Source organism: Schistocerca cancellata, chromosome 2 (assembly GCF_023864275.1).
Source record: "Schistocerca cancellata isolate TAMUIC-IGC-003103 chromosome 2, iqSchCanc2.1, whole genome shotgun sequence".
NCBI lineage: Eukaryota > Metazoa > Arthropoda > Insecta > Orthoptera > Acrididae > Schistocerca > Schistocerca cancellata.
In genome coordinates this window covers 306399590-306425386 of record NC_064627.1, presented here as the reverse complement: position 1 = coordinate 306425386, position 25797 = coordinate 306399590, and positions in this window count along the sequence as shown.

Genomic DNA, 25797 nt, shown 5'->3' with positions numbered 1-25797 from the left:
TATTAAATTGGTGATCCCTTGATGCCTCAGAACATGTCCTACCAACCGATCCCTCCTTCTGGTCAAGTTGTGCCACAAACTTCTCTTCTCCCCAATCCTATTCAATACCTCCTCATTAGTTATGTGATCTACCCATCTAATCTTCAGCATTCTTCTGTAGCACCACATTTCGAAAGCTTCTATTCTCTTCTTGTCCAAACTATTTACCGTCCATGTTTCACTTCCATACATGGCTACACTCCATACAAATACTTTCAGAAATGACTTCCTGACACTTAAATCTATACTCGATGTTAACAAATTTCTCTTCTTCAGAAACGCTTTCCTTGCCATTGCCAGTCTACATTTTATATCCTCTCTACTTCGACCATCATCAGTTATTTTGCTCCCCAAATAGCAAAACTCCTTTACTACTTTAAGTGTCTCATTTCCTAATCTAATTCCCTCAGCATCAACCGACTTAATTCGACTACATTCCATTATCCTCGTTTTGCTTTTGTTGATGTTCATCTTATATCCTCCTTTCAAGACACTGTCCATTCCGTTCAACTGCTCTTCCAGGTCCTTTGCTGTCTCTGACAGAATTACAATGTCATCGGCAAACCTCAAGGTTTTTATTTCTCCTCCATGGATTTTAATACCTACTCCGAATTTTTCTTTTGTTTCCTTTACTGCTTGCTCAATATACAGATTGAATAACATCGGGGAGAGGCTACAACCCTGTCTCACTCCCTTCCCAACCACTGCTTCCCTTTCATGTCCCTCGACTCTTATAACTGCCATCTGGTTTCTGTACAAATTGTAAATAGCCTTTCGCTCCCTGTATTTTACCCCTGCCACCTTTAGAATTTGAAAGAGAGTATTCCAGTCAACATTGTCAAAGCTTTCTCTAAGTCTACAAATGCTAGGAACGTGGGTTTGCCTTTCCTTAATCTTTCTTCTAAGATAAGTCGTAAGGTCAGTATTGCCTCACGTGTTCCAGTATTCTACGGAATCCAAACTGATCTTCCCCGAGGTCGGCTTCTACTAGTTTTTCCATTCGTCTGTAAAGAATTTGTGTTAGTATTTTGCAGCTGTGGCTTATTAAACTGATTGTTCGGTAATTTTCACATCTGTCAACACCTGCTTTCTTTGGGATTGGAATTATTATATTCCTCTTGAAGTCTGAGGGTATTTCGCCTGTCTCGTACATCTTTCTCACCAGATGGTAGAGTTTTGTCAGGACTGGCTCTCCCATGGCCGTCAGTAGTTCCAATGGAATGTCGTCTACTCCGGGGGCCTTGTTTCGACTCAGGTCTTTCAGTGCTCTGTCAAACTCTTCACGCAGTATCGTATCTCCCATTTCATCTTCATCTACATCCTCTTCCATTTCCATAATATTGTCCTCAAGTGCATCGCCCTTGTATAGACCCTCTACATACTCCTTCCACCTTTCTGCTTTCCCTTCTTTGCTTAGAACTGGGTTTCCATCTGAGCTCTTGATGTTCATACAAGTGGTTCTCTTATCTCCAAAGGTCTCTTTAATTTTCCTGTAGGCAGTATCTATCTTACCCCTAGTGAGATAAGCCTCTACATCCTTACATTTGTCCTCTAGCCATCCCTGCTTAGCCATTTTGCACGTCCTGTCGATCTCATTTTTGAGACGTTTGTATTCCTTTTTGCCTGCTTCATTAACTGCATTTTTATATTTTCTCCTTTCATCAATTAAATTCAATATTTCTTCTGTTACCCAAGGATTTCTACTAGCCCTCGTCTTTTTACCTACTCGATCCTCTGCTGCCTTCACTACTTCATCCCTCAAAGCTACCTATTCTTCTTCTACTGTATTTCTTTCCCCCATTCCTGTCAATTGTTCCCTTATGCTCTCCCTGAAACTCTGTACAACCTCTGGTTTAGTCAGTTTATCCAGGTCCCATCTCCTTAAGTTCCCACCTTTTTGCAGTTTCTTCAGTTTTAATCTACAGGTCATAACCAATAGATTGTGGTCAGAGTCCACATCTGACCCTGGAAATGTCTTACAATTTAAAACCTGTTTCCTCAATCTCTGTCTTACCATTATATAATCTATCTGATACCTTTTAGTGTCTCCAGGGTTCTTCCATGTGTACAACCTTCTATCATGATTCTTAAACCAAATGTTAGCTATGATTAAGTTGTGCTCTGTGCAAAATTCTACCAGGCGGCTTCCTCTTTCATTTCTTAGCCCCAATCCATATTCACCTACTACGTTTCCTTCTCTCCCTTTTCCTACACTCGAATTCCAGTCACCCATGACTATTAAATTTTCGTCTCCCTTCACTATCTGAATAATTTCTTTTATATCATCATACATTTCTTCAATTTCTTCGTCAGCTGAAGAGCTAGTTGGCATATAAACTTGTACTACTGTAGTAGGCGTGGGCTTCTTGTCTATCTTGGCCACAATAATGCGTTCACTATGCTGTTTGTAGTAGCTTACCCGCATTCCTATTTTCCTATTCATTATTAAACCTACTTCTGCATTACCCCTATTTGACTTTGTGTTTATAACCCTGTAGTCACCTGACCAGAAGTCTTGTCCCCCTGCCACCGAACTTCACTAATTCCCACTATATCTAACTTTAACCTATCCATTTCCCTTTTTAAATTTTCTAACCTACCTGCCCGATTAAGGGAGCTGACATTCCACGCTCCGATCCGTAGGACGCCAGTTTTCTTTCTTCTAATAACGACATCCTCTTGAGCAGTCCCCGCCCGGAGATCCGAATGGGGGACTATTTTACCTCCGGAATATTTTACCCAAGACGACGCCATCATCATTTAATCATACAGTAAAGCTGCATGCCCTCGGGAAAAATTACGGCCGTAGTTTCCCCTTGCTTTCAGCCGTTCGCAGTACCAGCACAGCAATGCCGTTTTGGTTATTGTTACAAGGCCCGATCAGTCAATCATCCAGACTGTTGCCCTTGCAACTACTGAAAAGGCTGCTGCCCCTCTTCAGGAACCACACGTTTGTCTGGCCTCTCAACAGATATCCCTCCGTTGTGGTTGTACCTACGGTACGGCCATCTGCATCGCTGAGGCACGCAAGCCTCCCCACCAACGGCAAGGTCCATGGTTCATGGGGGGGTAATTATGATTATGGGTCTTAATTACATCTGGAGTCCGCCCCCGGTAGCTGAGTGGTCAGCGCGACGGAATGTCAATCCTAAGGCCCCGGGTTCGATTCCCGGCTGGGTCGGAGATTTTCTCCGCTTAGGGACTGATTGTTGTGTTGTCCTAATCATCATCACTTCATCCCCATCGACGCGCAAGTCACCGAAGTGGCGTCAAATCGAAAGACTTGCACCAGGCGAACGGTCTACCCGACGGGAGGCCCTAGCCACACGACATTACTGTATTATTAAATCTGGAAATGCTGCCAAGCTGAAAATGGTATCACCTGTATTACTAGTGAAAGCCTGATGGTTGTTGGGGGGGGGGGGGTGTTCGTGTTTCTGACTGGTCAGGAAAGAAAGTGTGGAGGGGAGGAGAGTGCTTGGCGCTTCATCTATTAACAACGTTTATGCGCAAAGGCGATCGCAAATTTCTCCTGGTGAACTTGTTGGTGTTTGCGAGCTATGCCTGGTTGGCCTAAGTGGTATGCCCTCTCCCTGTAGGATTGTCTTTTGTGCCAGCCACCAGGCTGGAGATGATTTCACATGTTATTATGAAACTTTCTCTACTTTACTGTCCTGGATTAGTGTTGGGCGGTGATGTGGGGCTCTTTCGTTCATGGTCATGTATTTGGTTAAGGCTGCTGCCACACGAGGAGTTCCATACCCTACCAGCATCTCACTTGGCTCGTTCGACGTTTGTTATCCAGCGAATGCAGGGAGGAGAGTTACTCGTGATCTATGTGTGTATTTGTAGCAGTTTGTGATACATCCACCGATTTCTTGGGATCTGTTTGTCGTTATTTCGGCCGGTGGGAGATTCCTCAGCCAGAAATTATACAGCAGCAGTGTCAGGCACAAGGGTGGAGCTGATTACACCAAGTTTCTCGGCAACTATTGGGTTTGGTGGTTGTGTCTGCGACCATACTCCAAGTACTGGTATTCGTGGCCATACCTCTACATGTTGGAGTCCGAGGGTTGGTCTACCCTTTAGGGGATATGATTTACACTGGGGCTAGTCCAGTTACTGGTCGATCTCCTGTAGGTGCGGATTTTGTAGCGTTGTGCTACACACATACAGTATTTTTGGTTAGAGGTATCGGAATTTTACGATGTCACAGATTCTATTAATGTGTTGATGGTTCAGCAGGGGGAAATCGATATTGCTTATAAAATAGGCCACGATGTCATAATTTCTTTCAATGTGGTTGTTCCCATCGCACAAACTATGACGTCACACACTGGTGGTTTAGCAATGATAGCTAAACTGGGACCATTCTGCATTGTGATTGGCTAAGAGCAGCGTAACTTTGGTGTGACATGTCGCAACATGACGCGACGCTGTGACACGCCGTCATGACGTTGTCACGATATCACGACGCAATGTGATGCTGATGCGACGTCGAGACAGAACTCACATAATTGGGTAAAATTCGTAAAATTGTGGAAAATATGAAAAGACGAGAGTACTTAGTATCTGACTCGCCATAGTGTTTGCTGGTGCCTCGGGCGACGAAAGAGTAAATTGTCATTAATCGAAGTAGGCCTCGAGTGACTTAATTAGTTATTAGCAAATAGGCACAGCCTACACCCTCTCCCTATGGTGCCCACTCAAGTGTCCTAGTTATAAAAGATAAAGGTATGGAGGTGGTGCTTGATCCTCATTGGTCCAAATTGGCGGGGAGGGGAGAGGGGAAAGGAGAGGGACGGTGGCGGTAGATAATTCCCTGTGTGACCTTGATCAATTCTCAAGGGTTTCCCAGGAGAGAGGTTGTGGAGACATCAAAGACCCCATATGTGTAACCTGACACCCGATGTGTAACATGGCACCAGGTGTGACAAGATCCTTATGTGTTCCAGAACCCACTGTGCTATCCTACTAATGTTGCACTCACAAACCTTGTCAGCACCAAAATAACTCGCAGGGAGGTTCATAAGGAGGTAACTGTAGGGCGACCTGGGATTGAAAAACCATTCATCAATCCTGCATATATCTGCAACAGGAAAACGTAGTGCTGAAGACATGAAGGCTGGGCTATGGAGCAGTAGAAGAAACCATTTTGCCTGATCAGGTCCGTTCCATGCTGCAATGTTTGTTCCCCAATGATGATTCTGCGTTCGAAGACGACAGAGCTCCTACTGACACAGCTCGCATTGTCGAGGACTAGTTTTGTGAGCACCGAATTAATCGTCGCATATCCTCTGGCCATCATAATCACCAGAGCTCACGTTTACTGAGCCTTTGTGGTCTACTTTGGAGAGAGGAGTGCGTATTCGCTATCCACGTTCATTATCGTTACCTGAACTTCCACTATTTTGCTGGAAGAATAGTATTATATCCTTTGGAAATCATTCCACGACGCCTGACGGTTTTTTTGAATGCGTGCGGTTTTCATACAACGTATTATGGATCGTGATGTTTTGTGTTTTTGATATTTCCATGTTTTTGTCCCTCTCCTGTATGAACCATGATTTATGGTGTTGACGGCGGACTACCACTACGAGACAAATTGAGGTGTTTTGTGCCTCGTCGTAACGGATGAATGTTCAAATGCTATCTTTATGGTGTTCACCAATTTGCAACTTCTCTTTCTAAGAAACCTTCTTGCCGTACACTGACAATGTGCAGACGGTCTAACCATTGACAAAATGAACAGTGGTTACGGACGTTTACCCTGATCTCAGTTGGGCAGAAGTTTTACACAGCGATTTCCTGTGACCAAAAGAGTACTGGAATAAAGAGAGGGTGTTATTGCATGTATTTATTCATCAAGATCGTAATTTCGGCCTATTATGTCACTTTTTAAGTGATAGTTTCACTACCAAATACATAAATGCTCACCTCTTGCGAATTCTGGAACATGTGAACATGGTTGTCATGACCATGGCGTTCTCTTAAAAGGAACGCTGCATTTATGCTTTTCATAGTGAAACTATCATTTCAAAATGGCCTAACAGGTCGAAATAGCCATCATTGTGAATAAATACAGTGGTCAAAATAAAGTTTGCATATCGCCGAAACTTACATAGTGAATGCTGTGTTCCAGAAATACATTGTGATATTAGTATATTAGTTTGTAATGTGATTCTAGTGGAAACTGTGCATGCTTCTTCCTTGAGGGTGCAGTAAGTACAGTGTACGACAATTGAAGACATTGCAGTACTTGTGCTGTGTGTCATTACTTGAGTCGTGTTGCTCCAGAGTGGTCCAGATGATATTAACGTACGACTAGAGGCTCCTTATAGTCACTCTCATGGAGCAGGGATTGAGACAGGTGGACGTCACAGCGTCATACACCTCCACCCATATCCAGGCGGTTCAGTCAGCTTTTGGGGCGCAAACATGTGTGGCCGCGGGACACCCCTTGTGTCAATACATGCAGGGGTGACTGGTGCAAAGTACCGGGAAGACATCTTTACGCACATTGTGACTACATTTGATGGACACGCTGGCATCGTCACAATCTTTGAACACCTTCTTAATGAAGCATAGAAACAGTCACTTGGAATGGCCTCTATATTCTCCAGATCTCGGAATCATTGATATTGCATGGGCTACGCTAAAACAAGATGTTTGCAATCGACTTGTCCCAACAGACACCTTACGGCACCTCATAGCAGCTTGTCTGAACAATCTGATAAGCAGTATCCCTAAGTGTTTCCATTTACGAGAAAGGGCAAATGGTTCATAAAAAACGCGCTATGCAGGATGACAGTGAGAAGGAACTGTACTGTTTGCATTGGAATCTTTTGTCTTGTTTTGTTTTTTAGTTTGTGTTTATCAATTGAAAATGTGTATATCTTCCTTATTCTGGTTTTCTTATGGCTGCACCTGACAGGACAAAATCACTTTTGTTTGCTGTTATGTCCAGTATTGACAATAAAGTCATATGCGATTATTATATTGATCACTGTACATTTAATAACAGTAGAGTTGGAAAATGTTGCCCTCCCTAAAATACCAGTAACACCACCACCGATTAAAAGAATCGAACTCCCTTGTATAAACAGAAAAGCTACCTTTCACGCATCTCAACGTTTATGACGTTATATCTCCTGGACTGTATGTCGTAAAGTGAAATAATTTTACACGTACATTCAGCAGTATACTTGAATACTGTCTGCAAACTATGTTTCGAATAGAGATAGTGGTAGAAAAGTAATTTCAACAAGTAATAAAAGTAAACGTCGCGCCCGATGCTGAAGTTTTACTGCATGGACAGCGAAAATGTATAAGGATACACTATTTTGATTTCATTATTTTGCGAGGGGTTTCAAAGAGAAAAAGTTTCGAAAATCTTGAAATTATGTTTAAAACTTGTTGGAAGTCGCAAAGTGCTTTTATACCGGATCAGTGCAGTCTGGGTGATTTCTACTCTGTCTCAAGACATATGCAGTATCTTTCTTTCATAATTACCTTATTCTGTTAAATCGTTATCGTGAGAGCAGACCTTTTAATTAGTAGATCATGACAGCATTTTAAATTTTTAAATACGGGCAACAATTATACACATAAAAAAATTTTGCATCACCTCGTTTCCAACAGTTCCGGAACCTGCACAGAAAATTGGAATAGAGATCAACATAAACATCATTTTCGCCCTTTTTAATACTCATGAAAACCACACATTGCATGTTATACCACCATATAGCGAGACCTTCACATCTTCTGGTCCAGATACTTGTACACAACGGTACCTCTAATATCCAGTAGCACGTCCTCTTGCAATGATGCATGCCTGTTTTCGTAGTAGCATACTATCTACAAGTTCATCAAGGCGCTGTTGGTCCAGATAGCCCCATTCCTCAACGGCGATTCGGCGTAGATTCCTCAGAGTGGTTGGTGGATCACGTCGTCCGCAAACAGCCATTTTCAATCTATCGGTTGGGTTCATGTCTGGAGAACATGCTCGTCACTCTAGTCGAGCGATGTCGTTATCCTGAAAGAAGTCATTCGCAAGATGTGCACGATGGGGGCACGAATTGTCGTCCATGAAGAAAAAAAATGGTTCAAATGGCTCTGAGCACTATCGGACTCAACACCTTAGGTCATAAGTCCCCTAGAACTTAGAACTACTTAAACCTAACTAACCTAAGGACATCACACACACACCCATGCCCGAGGCAGGATTCGAACCAGCGACCGTAGCAGTCCCGCGGTTCCGGACTGCAGCGCCAGAACCGCTAGACCACCGCGGCTGGCGTCCATGAAGACGAATGCCTCGCCAATATGATGCCGATTTGGTTGCACTATCGGTCGGAGGATGGCATTCATGTATCGTACAGCCGTTACAGCGCCTTCGATGACTACCAGCGGCGTACGTCGGCCCCAAATAATGCCACCCCAAAACAGCAGGAAACCTCCACCTTGCTGCACTCGCTGGGCAATGTCTCTACGGCGTTCAGCCTGACTGGGTTGCCTCCAAACACGTCTCCGACGATTGTGAGGTTAAAGGCATATGCGACACTGATCGGTTAAGAGAACGTGATGTCAATCCTGAGCGGTCCATTCGGAAGGGCCCATCTGTACCGCGCTGCATGGTGTCGTGGTTGCAGAGATGGAGCTCGCCATGGACGTCGGGAGTGAAGTTACGCATCACGCAGGCTATTGAACACAGTTTAAGTCGTAACACGACGTCCTGTGGCTGCACGAAAAGCGTCATTCAACAAGGTGGTATTGCTGTCAGGGTTCCTACAAGCCATAATCCGTAGTTAGCGGTCATCCACTGCAGTAGTAACCATTGGGCGGCCTGAGCGAGGTATGTCAACGTTAGTTACTGTCTCTCTGTATCTCCTCCATGTCCGAACAACATCACTTTGCTTCACTCCGAGACGCCTGGACACTTCCCTTGTTGAGAGCCCTTCCTGGCACAAAGTAACAATGCGGACACGATCGAACCGCGGTATTTACCTTCTAGGCATGGTTCAACTACAGACAACACGAGCCATGAACCTCCTTCCTGGTGGAATGTCTTGAACTCCGTCTAACAGGCGCTGCTCATGCATGTTTGTTTACATCTTTGGGCGGGTTTAGTAACGTCTCTCAGCAGTGAAAGGGACTGTGTCTGTGATACAATATCCACAGTGAAAGTTTGTCTTCAGGAGTTCTGGGGTGATGCAAAACTTTTATGCTGTGTGTATATGAAAAATTGAAAACCATGTTTTTTTTACCCCTTGAAGGTGTTAAATATGCAACCTGCACATGTGGAGGGATGACTGGCTCACCGTTTTGGGCGTTTAGTAACATAGACGGCAGGACTGTGGAATCAAGGAAAGAAAAAGTTTTTTTTAGTAATTTAAACAAATTTGTCTACCCTACAGAGCACGTCACATTCGTGACAGTTAACAATAGGAATAGAATAGAACTGGGGAGAAAAGACATTTTGTGGTACAACCTGACCAGAAGAAGGCATCGGTTGATAGGACATATTCTGAGACATCAAGGGATCAAAAAAATGGTTCAAATGGCTCTGAGCACTATGGGATTTAACTGCTGTGGTCATCAGTCCCCTAGAACTTAGAACTACTTAAACCTAACCAACCTAAGGACATCACACACATCCATCCCCGAAGCAGGATTCGAACCTGCGACCGTAGCGGTCGCGCGGTTCCAGACCGTAGCGCCTAGAACCGCTCGGCCACTCCGGCCGGCTCATCAGGGGATCACCAATTTAGTATTGGAAGGAAGTGTGTGTGTGCGTGTGAGGGGGGGGGGGTGAAAATCATAAAGGGAGACCAAGAGATGAATTCAGTTAGCAAATCCAGAAGGAAGTGGGTTGCAGTGGTTATTCAAATGGTTCAAATGTCTCTGAGCACTATGTGACTTAACATCTATGGTCATCAGTCCCCTAGAACTTAGAACTACTTAAACCTAACTAACCTAAGGACATCACATAACACCCAGCCATCACGAGGCAGAGAAAATCCCTGACCCCGCCGGGAATCGAACCCGGGAACCCGGGCGCGGGAAGCGAGAACGCTACCGCACGACCACGAGCTGCGGGCATCTGGCAAATAATAGCAGCTTTACAGAAGTCTAAAATTGTTCCAATACTGTATTAATCGTTAGATGTCTTGATTATTTTGATAATATTCTGTAACTGATTAGACTGGTGGCAAGGATGGCGTAAATTACACGTTCTTCTTCAAATAGAAAACGTAGTTCAATGAGAACCAGTCTTATAAATAAATGTTAGCTATCAGTCTAGCATCACCCATCAGCATTTCATCAGATGTCCATGCACTGGCAGTACCACACGATTCTCACTCTCTGTGTGTGCAAACCCCTTTCCAGGTGTTGTCGTCACATACCGGAGCGCTCTTCTCCAGCTCTTAGACAGAACCGCGGTACGCGCGCCAAATTACATGGCGGAGGCAAACCCTTGCGCCCCACCGCCCACCTTTTTAATTACCCATCCTTCGCCTCGCCCACACCGTAAATGCCGCTCATTTCGAGTTAAGACTCTCCATTACATTCGTCAAAGCGGCAGGGGGCTTCAGATGACGAGTTGTAAATTACAGACGAAGGAAGTCCGAAACAATCTTATCTGCTATTAGCTCGTTCCGAAAAGAACGAGGAAATGATTGCTAATACCATAGTTTTTCTTTTCACGGCCTGACATTGCTACGGCTGTTGCGTGATATTTAATTGCGATTTTTATCCATATCTCACGATTTTGTTGTCACGGATGTAGTAGTGAGTATGTCTGTGTTGTTCAAAGTTGCCTCCAGATTTCCACTCATTGATGTGCTAGCAAAATTGAGTTTAAATGTAGCTTCTTGCATTTTAGCAGTGTCGAACCTCACAAACAGCAGGAATCGACTAAAACAAAACCTGCAAAATACAGTAAGTCAGTGGGAAAAAAATACAAAATAATTACCATTTGTGATGTATTCGTTGGCCTGTGACCGCCCGACCTACAAATCACATATATGCAGTCACATGTTTCCCCAGTTCAAGACTAAACGCCTATGAGTATGCACGTGTGAAAACTGTATAAAGAGAAGATTCCAGTCATTAAGTAGAAATAAATCAAAAATCCAATTTGAATGTTGTAGAAAATTCTACGTTAGGTTTGAATTAAGACTGCTGTTTTTGGCCGTAATCTTTTTATATTGTCACTTTAAAAAAGTGAGAAGTTCCATTTCGCAGAGATACAAAACTACCACCGCAGGAAAACGGTGGTGAAAGTTAAAAAAGGCTGGTTTCAAACAAAACTCAGCAACAGGTTACTCTTCCTTCTGATATTCTTCTGCTTGTTATGAGCAGTTCGTGGTCCTGTGGTTAGCGTTGCTGACTCTCGAAGGCCCCTCAGTTTGATTCCCGGCCGAGTCAGGGATTTTCTTCGGCCGAGTCAGGGATTTTCTTTGTTCGCAGCTGGGTGTGTGTTGTCCGTATCTTCATTACATTACCACCGATGCGCAAGTCGCTGAAATGGTGTTACATAGAAATACTTGTACCAAGCTGCCGAAAGCCCCAGAAGCTGACTCCCTGCCGAACTTCCCATACGCACATTTTAGTTTATTTCTTCTTGTTCTCCTTCTTATTCTTACCCTTTAGTATAGCTGTTTTTCGATAGGTAACGACTGGACGTTCTCCGATTTCTCTAGTCCTCTGCTTCTTTCTTAATCTGCTACTTACGTTACCCGCAGTTTCAGTTCTTCTTCTCACTCTTCCTCTACCGAGCAAGCTCTCCCTCAGCGACAATTAATTACAGGCAATTTCGTCGCAGTATATGTCCCAGCTAAGATGTTGTCTATTATCACTTTTCTCCATAACTAAATTTCAAACTATGCAAGTGTTTTTCGTTTTTCTTTTTGACTATCCATGATTCGCTCCCATAAAGCTCTGAACTATACATAAAACACTTGGCAAATCTCTTTGTTAAAGATATCAGAATTCTGTTTGCTGTCTATAAAGCCTATAACTCTGCAGAAACTCTTTTTTCCTTAGATATTCTGTTTTATGATCCTCCACACAGCTTCCATTTGTTGTCACCAAACATCCTCAGTACCTAAAAGGGTATGCATTTCCGATGTTGTATATAATATTCTTCATCACAGAAAGAAGTAATCGTTGGATGGAAGTAAATATCGCTACGGCTATACAGCCTTAACGAGAATGTAAGTAGAATTAAAACAGAGAAATCGTTTTCCGGCAGGGCCTTCATGTGCCTCGGAAACAATATCCCAATATACTGGAGATAATTCTGAATTTGTATGGTCCCAAAGCAAGAAATGGTTACAGCACAGTTTTATACAACTAGGCATATCTATACAACACAGCAAAAGATTCACCAAAACGCTGTCGAAGATAACCAGGCCAAAGAGGGCTTACTGACTACTAGAAACGAAAGAACGCCTACAAAAGACTGGAACAACGATAACTAAACATAGATTAGTGGATACAAAAAAGCTTGTGCGTGATGTTGGAAAAACAAACGAAACACCAGATTACATTAGTTGAGACTCTGATACATTAGGGGGTCAGAAGCAAATGTGTATAAGTATCTTCTTGTAGTTTTGAGAAACCTGAAGTTAAAATTCAAAAGGTTTCAGAACTGTGTTGAGATTGCAAAATGGAATTTCAAATTGGTTTCTTGTATGTTAGTCACAAAAATACTTCGAAGCTTTTCCCGTTTGCATGTTGGAATAACGGGTTAACATAAATAATTAGTTTTATATCACAATTCGTAAAAGTATGTACGCGCTTGTATCCCTTTGCTTGCAGGATATTGTGAATTAGGAAGAATTTTATTAATGTTTACTCTATAATGCTTTATTATTGCTGTTTGGAGTTATAAAAAGTTTTGTAATGTTATGTGAACACCAGGCCTTTTGTGCCCTTACGAAAGCGAAACAAAATAAGAAAGAATACCGTTTAACGCATTATTTCATTACTGAAAATATTTCGTACCACATGGGTCACTTCCCCCATCTCGTGCCTATAAAAAGAGTATTTAGATAATAGGTAACTTTAAAGTCAACATAATCCTACATGAATATAATGCATTTTGTTGTTACAGCATGTTTTAACCTACTGCTGCGAAATAAGAAACAGTCTATTCATAAAATGATTCCAGAAAGTCTTTCTAGTCATCTGGCTTAAGTGAGTCGTTCCTAGTTGTTCTTTTTGTTTGTCCTTCATGTGAAAGTGAACGGAAAATTCATCATGGATAGGCGTGAGAAGTGGAGGTATATCGAGAAGATTTTTATACTTAGGAAGCTTAAGCTTTGAAGATAGCACGGAGTGATAAGATGAAATTTGTGGGAGTTTTACCTTGTCTGTCAGGTTTAACCAGACACACGTGTACATGTGTATCTTTGGTGTCAACAGTTTAGTGACGTCTTGTAACTAATTTTCTTTTCGGTCACCAGGGAGCAGCACATAGTGAGATGTCAGTCTTATCTCTTCCAAACAATTTGAAATGCTTTGTAGTGATATAGATCAAATTACATTTTTCTGGAAAATGTCATCTCTACCCCTTTGCTTCTGACCCCTTTACATAAGATGCATATACCTTCATTAAAACTAACGCTCTCTGAATGCACAAACTGATGAAAGAAAATAGAAATTAACCATGATCTCAAAACATGCAGGGTGTTTCACCTGAAGTACGGTAGGTGCAATAACAATTTCTTTTTGTAGAAAATTCATCTGGGGAGAGTTTTGACTCTTATCCAATCTACAGTAGAGGGAAGTGATGCCTTCTGTTCGGCTAGCGGAACCACACGTTGTGTCAGTCAGTCTCAAGAAGAAGAGTTCGAATATCATTTGTTGGTGTCCTCTCGTAAGTTACTGACATGCAGAAGACGACGTCTGCGATAGGTTTGAGTGAAGTGATGTTCTGCAGTGGTGAGGTGTGGAACATCTGTTACTTTCCTCGTTTCTTTTTGTCTTTGTGTCTTTCTCTCAACCATCGATTTGTGGCTTAGTTATTTTAAAGGAAGGGATTAGTTTAGAATGAACTTATACTTTTTGGCCTCCATAAAGTGACTTCACTGTTTTAAATTATTTTCAAAGTGGTTAACTTACATGTCTCGCATGATGAGCATAGGATTTTTACTTGAAGCAACCGTAAAAAGGGCAGACTTATCAAAAAATCTGATGATGCGCGTCTGTTATTTGCAGAGTGTCGAGTTTGTCTGTTGTGCGCCAGGAATAAGTGCGCTGGAGCATTATAAAGCAGATCTCGGTCTGCTGGATTCCGAGGCTGACGGAATTCCGCACGCGCCAACACCAGGTCACGCCATTACACTCCAATAATGCATCCCAAACCATATATCCTTCCTACATGACTTGTCTAGACAGGATTTACGTCCGACACACATATTCCTTCATATACCCAGAACTAAGATTCTCTGCCCTGCCCAAACTATTCCTTCGTAATCTAGACTTCGAGGCTGTGGCTAGAAGGTGATTCCAACGCCTATACTCAACAACAGACAGAGTAATATTGTGTTAATGTCTGGATCACCTGCCTGCAGTCTGCCAATATGGCAGTCCACATTGCAGGCCAATTATAATTTCGATGTCAGTCGACTAAGTAATCTAATTTAGCTGTTTAACTCTGTCACAGTACCAGCTCCCGTCTAACTTTCAAACAACTACTTGCCTACCACACGCAGATCTACATCTACATCTACATTTATACTCCGCAAGCCACCCAACGGTGTGTGGCGGAGGGTACTTTACGTGCCACTGTCATTACCTCCCTTTTCCGTTCCAGTCGCGTATGGTTCGCGGGAAGAACGACTGTCTGAAAGCCTCCGTGCGCGCTCTAATCTCTCTAATTTTACATTCGTGATCTCCTCGGGAGGTATAAGTAGGGGGAAGCAATATATTCGATACCTCATCCAGAAATGCACCGTCTCGGAACCTGGCGAGCAAGCTACACCGCGATGCAGAGCGCCTCTCCTGCAGAGTCTGCCACTTGAGTCTGCTAAACATCTCCGTAACGCTATCACGGTTACCAAATAACCCTGTGACGAAACGCGCCGCTCTTCTTTGGATCTTCTCTATCTCCTCTGTCAACCCGATCTGGTACGGATCCCACACTGATGAGCAATACTCAATAGGTCGAACGAGTGTTTTGTAAGCCACCTCCTTTGTTGATGGACTACATTTTCTAAGGACTCTCCCAACGAATCTCAACCTGGTACCCGCCTTACCAACAATTAATTTTATATGATCATTCCACTTCAAATCGTTCCGCACGCAGACTCCCAGATATTTTACAGAAGTAACTGCTACCAGTGTTTGTTCCGCTATCATATAATCATACAATAAAGGACCCTTCTTTCTACGTATTCGCAATACATTCCATTTGTCTATGTTAAGGGTCAGTTGCCACTCCATGCACCAAGTGCCTATCCGCTGCAGATCTTCCTGCATTTCGCTACAATTTTCTAATGCTGCAACTTCTCTGTATACTACAGCATCATTCGCGAAAAGCCGCATGGATCTTCCGACACTATCTACTAGGTCATTTATATATATTGTGAAAAGCAATGGTCCCATAACACTCCCCTGTGGCACGCCAGAGGTTACTTTAACGTCTGTAGACGTCTCTCCATTGATAACAACATGCTGTGTTCTGTTTGCTAAAAACTCTTCAATCCAGCCACACAGCTGGTCTGATATTCCGTAGGCTCTTACTTTGTTTATCAGGCGACAGTGCGGAACTGTGTCGAACGCCTTCCGGAAGTCAAGGAAAATAGCATCCAACTGGGAGCCTGTATCTAATATTTTCTGGGTCTCATGAACAAATAAAGCGAGTTGGGTCTCACACGATCGCTGTTTCCGCAATCCATGTTGATTCCTACAGAGTAGATTCTGGGTTTCCAAAAACGACATGATACTCGAGCACAAAACATGTTCTAAAATTCTACAACAGATCGACGTCAGAGATATAGGTCTATAGTTTTGCGCATCTGCTCGACGACCCTTCTTGAAGACTGGGACTACCTGTGCTCTTTTCCAATCATGATGCAGAACGAGTGCATCGACAGTAGTTTGCATGAGTAAGTTCTGGGAAACGCTATTATGCTAATCAGTGACAGTTGCTTTCATTTCCTCAGGTTATTGCTTTTTTGTGATTTCCGTGAAATGATGGAACACAGAGAAGATATATATTTATTTCCATGGCGTGATGATAGGTGGTGAATTGTGACCGAAAATTCTCCAGGTTCGAAAAGGATTCTCGCACTGAGGGTTCCGTGCAGAGTAACACTAAAGCGCCAAACGCATGCGTATTCAAATATAGAGATATGTAAACAGGCAGTATATTGCGCTGCGGTCGGCATCGCCTATATAAGACAACAAGTGTATGCCACATTTGTTAGACAGGTTACTGCTGCTATAGTGAGAGGTTATCAAGATTTAAATGAGTTTGAAAGTGGTGTTTTAGTCGGCGCATGAGCGATGGGATACAGCATCTCCGAGGTAGCGATGAAATGGGGATTTTCCTGTAAGACCATTTCACGAGTGTACCGTGAATATCAGGAATCCGATAAAAGATCAAATCTCCCACATCACTGCGGCCAGAAGAAGATCCTGCAAGATCAGGACCAACGACGACTGAAGAGAATCATTCAACGTGGCAGAAGTGCAATCCTTCCGCAAATTGCTGCAGCTTTCAATGATGGGCCATCAACAAGTGTCTGTGTGCGAACCATCCAACGAAACATCATCGATATGGGCTTTCGGAGCCGAAGGCCCACTCATGTACCCCTGATGACTGCACGACACAAAGCTTTACGCCTCCCCTGGACCCGTCAACACCGGCTTTGGACTGTTGATGACTGGAAACATGTTGCCTGGTCGGACGAGTATCGTTTCAAATTGTGTCGAGCAGATGGACGTTCATGGATATGGAGACAACATCATGAAACCATGGAGCCAGCATGTCAGCAGTGGACTGTTCAAGCTGGTGACGGCTCTGTAATGGTGTGCGGCGTGTGGAGTTAGAGTGAAGTGGGACCCCTGATACGTCTAGATACGACTCCGACAGGTGACACGTATGTAAGCATCCTGTCTCATCACCTGCATCCATTCATGTGTATTGTGCATTCCGACGGACTTGGGCAATTCCAGCAGGACAATGCGACAACCCATACGTCCAGAATTGCTACAGAGTGGCTCCAGCAACGCTCTTCTGAGTTTGAACACTTCCGCTCGCCACCAGACTCCCCAGACATGAACATCATAGGTTGCCTTTGCAACGTGCTGTTCAGAAGAGATCCCCATCCCCTCTTAGTCTTACGGATTTATGGACAGCCCTCCAGGATTCATGGTGTCAATTCCCTCCAGCACTACTTCAGACATTAGTCGAGTCCATGCCACGTCGTTTTGCGGCACTTCTGCATGCTCGCGGGGGTCCTATACGACATTCGGCAGGTGTACCAGTTTCTTTGACTCTTCCGTGTAATTATGTATATAGACAGTTCATTCATTCTGGGAAAAGACAGTCTCGACGATTTGTTTTTGTTATCGACATTGATAATCGCAAGATATCGATCTAAGAGATTTCAAGCCTTTCGAAAGTGTTTTAATTTCAAGTTGGTAGTGAGGTAACAATTAACAAACAAAAAATATTTTTCCGTATAGTATAATTATAAATTAACAATTTTCGGATTTTTTCCTTTGGTTGTATTGTGAAATATTGCTTCTTTCCAAATTTCATGGTTGTAAACCAACGGACAGTACCCTATAAGTTATGGTTCAAATGGCTCTGAGCACTATGGGACTCAACATCTTAGGTCATAAGTCCCCTAGAACTTAGAACTACTTAAACCTAACTAACCTAAGGACATCACACACACCCATGCCCGAGGCAGGATTCGAACCTGCGACCGTAGCAGTCCCGCGGTTCCGGACTGCAGCGCCAGAACCGCTAGACCGCCGCGGCCGGCTATAAGTTATGACGAGTGAGTTGGTGAGTATCAAAATCTGACATAAATGGCCGTATCTCTCGATTACATTGTGTTAGAAGCTAACTTTTATTATACCGCCAAGGAACCATAGACCTTAGCGACATAAATCTCGACTTGATACGTCTACCCTTCTTCAGAAAAAGGATTGTTAAAAGACAGACATCCATGAGTGACAGACTGGCAGACAAACAATAGTGAGATTCTTTAAGGGCACCGTTTGTTTGAGTTTTGGAACACTAGAAAGTACAGTACTATTTAATAAATAGCTATGAGTGACAATTGTGGCAAGTTAGTAAAGTAACAGGTTTAACTAACAGGCAAAGTATAGCCCTCGACTCGCCTTGCTGACCTTAATTTCAAAGCAAATGTCTTGAACTGTGAAATGTAGCAATGAACATCCCACAGTCTGGTAACTATGCGATCTAATCGTCAATAAGTGGTTCAAATGGTTCAAATGGCTCTGAGCACTATGGGACTTAACATCTGAGGTTATCAGTCCCCTAGAACTGAGAACTATTTAAACCTAACTAACCTAAGGACATCACACACATCCATGCCCAAGGCAGGATTCGAACCTGCGACCGTAGCGGTCGCGCGGTTCCTATACTGAAGCGCCTAGAACCGCTCGACCACACAGGCCGGCGTCAATAAGTGGTCTCGGCTGGTTATGGCATACCTGACAAAACTTGCGGATTCTTTTCTCCACCTAACTGATCTCATTATGAACGCCGGAGACGGTGGTGTACAGTATTAGCTCGATATCCCGTAAGGTGACTAATTTTTGTCCGATGTGCTCATGTGCTCCAGTTTACAGATGACGTTAGACTTCAACTCCACTGTAGGTGGTGTTATGTAAAGGGCGCTCAGGATCACCACTGTATTTGTACCTGGCTCAGAATAACTTCACCTACAGAGCAGCTGCCGTAGCAACAACCAAGCGCCCGCATCTCGAGGTCGTGCGGTAGCGTTCTCACTTCCCACGCCCGGGTTCCCGGGTTCGATTCCCGGCGGGGTCAGGGATTTTCTCTGCCTCGTGATGGCTGGGTGTTGTGTGCTGTCCTTAGGTTAGTTAGGTTTAAGTAGTTCTAAGTTCTAGGGGACTGATGACCATAGATGTTAAGTCCAATAGTGCTCAGAGCCATTTGAACCACTTATTGACGATTAGTACCAGTACCAGTACCAGTCTGAACATCCCCTCTGCCGTCAGATGTCTTTGTGGACAGCAGTTGCCGTTTGTAACATAATTGTTTTGTTTCCCTTTTTTTTTTTACGGGATGTGAAATTGCTTCGGAAAGAAGTAAGGCTATTATGATCCTGAAAAGCGATCTCAGTTCTTCACGTTTCCGGGGAGGATAGGAACGTATGCAGTATGGTACAGCAAAGGTGCTGCTACCGGAGCCATACTGTGCTTATGGGCAATGGTGAACAAACAACATAGAACCCCCTCCCCCCTTTGAATATCAACTGTCAATCACTTTGTTATTCTGATCGAGGAATACAGGGTGTCTCAAGCCTTTTGGGTCAAACTGGAATAAATGATAGTGGGTCCACAACCGATTACATTGACATAGGAAATCAATGATCGCAAATCAATATTTATTGTGTTACGGACATACATAGTGTACACCCCATAACAACGTAGCTCACAGTAATTGCTCAAAGCGACTACCTCCAGTCTCAACGCATGCATTGCAACGGCGTATGCAGTTCTGCCGACTCGCGCATAGATCCCAAGTGACTCTTGTACAACGGTACAAAAATGGTTCAAATGGCTCTGAGCACTATGGGACTTAACTGCTGTGGTCATCAGTCCCCTAGAACTTAGAACTACTTAAACCTAACTAACCTAAGGACATCACACACATCCATGCCCGAGGCAGGATTCGAACCTGCGACCGTAGCGGTCACGCGGTCCAGACTGTAGCGCCTAGAACCGCTCGGCCACACCTGCAACGGAACAGACAACTGGTGATAAACAGCGTGCACTCCCGACTACCAAAGAGACATGCTGTACACAACTTGGCTCAAAGCACGTGTGTCATGTGACGATCGCATGCATCGCACCGGCACATTAGCCTGTGCACGCACACTACTATCCATGGTGTCCTTTGTCCATTGCTTCAAACAGCTTGTGATGTGTCCATGTGATGTGTGTTATTGTCTTCGGTGCGTGACGCGTAGTCAAAGATAGAACGTTACTCGTCACGACAGTTAGCAGACATGCACTGAATGTGTGGTTTGGCAGGAAGTAATGCCCGGAAAGCAGTACGAATGCAAAGAGAACGCTTTTGCAACATGCGTCATCCGAAGAGGAAGAAATTTATCTCCGTGTATACGAGCTTACGAGAGACGGGGTTGTTCACGCCACAGAAAGCTGGCAACTGTTCTCGCCAACGACTTGTCCGAACACCAGACTTTGAGAAGGTAGCGTTTGATCGTATGGCCGACCACCCAGCAATAAGCACTCGTCAAGTTGCCCGTGAAACACACGCTACAAAGGATAAAGTGTGGAGAGTACTGGCGGAACAGGTACGACAACCCTATCCTACAGCGTCTGTGCAAGCACTGGGACCAACGAATTTTGAGTCCCGCGTTACCTACTGTCAATGATTTATCCACCGCAGTACTGCAGTACTCAACTTCGTACATTTAGTATTGTTCACAGATGAGGCCTTATTCACCCGTGGTGGTGGTGGTGGTGGTGATTAGTGTTTAACGTCCCGTGGACAACGAGGTCATTAGAGACGGAGCGCAAGCTCGGGTTACGGAAGGATGTGGAAGTAAATCGGCCGTGCCCTTTCAAAGGAACCATCTCGGCATTTACCTGAAACGATTTAGGGAAATCACGGAAAACCTAAATCAGGATGGCCGGAGACGGGATTGAACCGTCGTCCTCCAGAATGCGAGTCCAGTGTGCTAACCACTGCGCCACCTCGCTCGTATTCACCCGTGATGGTGTTTTCAACAGCCGCAACAGCCATGTCTGGAATGAAGACAATCCTCATGTCACCCACACCAGTGGCCACCAGCAACGATTCTCTGTCTACATCTACATCTGCATCTACATTTATACTCCGCAAGCCACCCAACGGTGTGTGGGCGGGCATTCTCCAAGATCACCTTATTTTGTGCCTCCTCGCTTGACTGGTACAGGTTACACGGTGTTCCTGCGAGATGTGCCGCCACAGTTCTTGGAGACTGTACCCCTTGTTGCTTCAACACGAAGGTGCACCAACCCTCTTCGCTGTTAGCGTCCACGAGCACCTGAAGAATACATGCTCTCACCGTTGGATTGGAAGGAAAGATCCTGTCCATGGTCAGCGTGATCGCTAAATCTCACACCTTTGGACGTTTTGCTCTCGTGTTACGTCAAGAACTTGATGTATGAAGGCACCGAAGAAACGGATGAAGACCTGCCTGCTAGGCTACAAGATGCTTGTCTCCTGATACAACAGACACCATGGATCTTTGAGAGAGTGCTGCAAAACTTCATGCCCCGTTGCCTTGTTGAAAGGTTACGAGCTTTCTTGCTTGCCTCCTTCCATTCGTATGCTTCATCTGCCGCTCGCCACGACTGGCAATAAGCAGGACACTTCAGTTTTACCGTGCTAAAAATGTCATGACGCTATGTAATTCTGGGCAATGTATTTTATAAAACTGCAGTAGTTCTCGGTCGAGGCTTATAGTGCTATTCTAAGAATGTGTGAGATCCTCTCAATTCGCACAGAACTCTGAAAGCGACAGGGAGGTCACACGTCTTTCAGAGACTTTGTTCCAGATTATGTATGTGAAGTAGCCGCATAAGAGGGCTCACCAAACTCACCTGTAAATCAGGCTAAGACAAGTTTCAAGGTATTCGGCACTGACTGACTCTGTAGAAGGCAGAGGGAGGTAGTGTCAAGTACTGGCTGCCACCTAATAATTTATGGTAAGGAATGAAAAGTCTTGAAATGTCTGGACCTACGCGGTGAGAGGAGAAGCGTCGCGGAATTTTTCGTGACGTTCGTCAGGCTTCTGGAAATTCAGAAGTGTGTCAACAACGCTCTGATGTCAGAGGAGAATTTATAGAGCAAACTGTCGAAGTAGATGTGCTCTGATTGGCAACATGTGGAGACATTTTGCGGTGAAATTTTATTAAACGCGACAGTTTTCACACTACTGGCGGAAAACAGTAATGTTTATCCTGATTGGCGGTTGTGTCCGGCACGGCGAAAACAGCAGAGTCGGGAGCAGCGACACGTGAATACTCTTGGTGTAGACGTGGAAGGTGAAAGATCGCTGGCTTTAGACGTCAGGGATGGGACTTCACGTTGTCCGTGTTCCGATAAGCACGATTCTGGTTCTTCACATGCGACCACGCACGGCCGACTTACCACAACAGCAAATTGGTGAGAGTATGCATCAGCACCTGCGATATGTGGGCGATGATTTTTGCAAAGGAGACGTGCCGTTGGCACAGTGCCTTTAATCTCGGTTCCAGTGATAATATAGTCCTCGTTTATTATTTAAGCAGCCACTGGACTAACTAGAACATTTGGTGTGTAGAACTCGTATTGGTTCAAATAGCTCTGAGTACTATGGGACTTAATTTCTTTGGTCATCAGTCCCCTAGAACTTAGAACTACCTAAGGACATCACACACATCCATGCCAGAGACAGGATTCGAAACTGCGACCGTAGCGGTCGCGCGGTTCCAGACTGTAGCCAGACTAGGATACGGTCGGGCTCCCTCCCCCCCCCCCCCTCCCCCCGCCACTCTCCAATTGTTCCATAAATTTAATGCAATCAATTTTTCTAATAGGCATGTCACTGAGTCTCACACTACACTAAGTCATAAAAAGTATCCGGATACCTCCAAAAACATACGATTTTCATATTAGGTGCATTCTGCTGCCACCTGCTACCAGGTACACCATATTAGTGACTTAAGTAGTCATTAGACATCGTGAGAGAGCAGAATGGGGCGCTCCGCGAAAATCACGGACTTCAAACGTGGTCAGGTGATTGGGTGCCATTTGTGTCATGCGTCTGTACACGAGATTTCCACACTCCTTAACATCCCTAGGTCCACTGTTGACGATGTGACAGTGAAGTGGAAACGTGAAGGGACACGTACAACACAACAGCGTACAGGCCGACCTCGTCTGTTGACTGGCAGAGACCGCCGACATTTGAAGAGGTTCGTAATGTGTAATAGGCAGACATCTGTCTAGACCATCACACAGGAATTCCAGACTGCATCAGGATCCACTGCAAGTACTGTGACAGTTAGGCGAGAAAACTTGGATTTAATGGTCGAGCGGCTGCTCATAAGCCACACAACACACCGGTTTACGCCAAACGACGCCACGCTCGGTGTAAGGAGTGTAAACATTGGAGGACTGAACAGTGGAACAACGTTGTGTGGAGTGACGAATCACGGTACACAATGTGGTGATCCGATGGCAAGGTGTGGGCATGGCGAATGCCTGGTGAACGTCATCTGCCAGCGTGTGTAGTGCCAACAGTAAAATTCGGAGGCGGTGGTGTTAGGGTGTGGTCATGTTTTTCATGGAGGGGGCTTGCACTCCTTATTGTTTTGCGTGGCACTATCACCGCACAGACCTACATTGGTGTTTTAAGCACCTTCTTGCTTCCCACTGTTGAAGAGCAATTCTGGGATGGTGATTGCACCTTTCAACACGATCGAGCATCCGTTCGTAATGCACGGCCTGTGGCGGAGTGGTTACACGACAATAACATTCCTGTAATGGACTGGCCTCCGCAGAGTCCTGACCTGAATCCTGTAGAATACCTTTGGGATGTTTTGAAACGCCGACTTCGTGCCAGGCCTCACCGACCGACATCGATATCTCTCCTCAGTACAGCACTCAGTGAGGAATGGGCTGCCTTTCCCCAAGTAACCTTCCGGAACCTGACTGAACGTATGCCTGCGAGAGTGAAAGCTGTCATCAAGGCTAAGGGTGGACCAACACCATAATGAATTCCAGCATTACCGATGGAGGGCGCCACGAACTTGTAAGTCATTTTCAGCCAGGATAGTTTTGATCACATAGTGTATGTCATTGCTTTTAATATAATAAAACATCAACTTAATATTACTTGTATTTCATTTGAAGTAACTTGTAGTTTACTCCAGCTCATATTATTATCTTATTGCTTGTCTTTTGGGTAAAGATAGTCGTTCGGTAGGTTTTTATAGCAATTCCCCATCTTAGGAGTCCATGGTATGGTCAGTTCTGAGGTAGCTATTCCGTCTTGCAAATAAAATTTAACATCGGGTCTTAAGGTTGGTTGGTTAATTCGGGAAAGGGACCAAATAGCGAAGTCACTGGTCCCTTCGCATTACGGAAGAATGGGGAAGGAAGTCGGCAGTGCCCTTTCATATGAACCATCGCGGCATTTGCGTGAAGCGATTTAGGGAAATTACGGAAAATCTAAATCGGGTTGTCGGACGCGGGTTTGAACCGACGTCGTTCCGAACGCGAGTCCAGTGTACTAACCACTGCGCCACCTCGCTCGCTCGGGTCTTAAGGTGTGTGTGACGGAGTCTGGCCAGTTACATCATTCAAATCCACACACATCGGGGTTTTGTACTGCAAGCATTGTGGTCGTCCTTAACTTTTCCCGGCGACTTGAATGTTCAAAAAATTTACGGGTTTGCTGCCGGGTGACAGCGTCGACCACCGCCGATATTTCGACAGGAGCACACCCTACCATTCTCCATGCATAAATGCAAGGAGGAAGCAATGTGCAAGGGAATTTAATACCTCGGTTCACAGAGGAGAAACAAGGAAGATACCACACACAGAACAAGTAACCGCAGAGTCAACACACAACCAATCATAACCAACATCAGAAATATCAATAGTGACTTTTAATCAACAGGTGAGGTAGCACTAATTCTGTCCCTCTGTTTTGTGATTAGAGACAGAGCCGGATTCCAAGCAGCATTTACACAAAATCCACCATCTCTGTTTATAAGGTTGCTTGTTAGTTTGATTTCAACAACTTCCTTAATAACATTATCCCAATAGCTGGATGTGCAAGCCAGAATCTCCGTCTTGTTGTATTCCATAGGATGACCGGTGTTAAGGAAATGTTCTGCAATAGCGGCTGTTGTAAACGTGTGTCACGCTTATGTTCAATACACCGGTCTTCCAGAGTGCTGATCGTCTGACCAATATATGACATGCCACAACTGCAAGGAATACGATAGACACCAGCCTTACGCAAACCAAGATCATCTTTTACGGACGGCAACAGGGCCTTAATCGTAGAAGGTTGTCGAAAAACACATTTCACATCATATTTCCGCAAAATACGGCCAATCCTGTTGGAAATGCTTCCTGCGTAAGGTAAAAAGGCCGTAGACTTAGGTGCCACTTCGTTGCTATCGTCACTCACCCGTTGCACAGAAGGCTGATAGCGCAACGCACGTTTGATCTGCCTCTCACTATAACCATTCTGACGAAAGGTGACTTCGAGATGTGACAGCTCAGCTGCCAAACTTTCAGCGTCTGAGATAACGTGGGCCCTGTGAACAAGATACGAAGTACTCCTTCACGCTGAGCTGAATGGTGACAACTATCAGCTCGCAGATACAAGTCAGTGTGAATAGGCTTCCTATAAACAGAATGTCCCAACGTACCATCAGTCTTCCTTATGACAAACACATCAAGGAAGGGAAGGCATCCATTCTTTTCCACCTCCATAGTGAACTGAATAT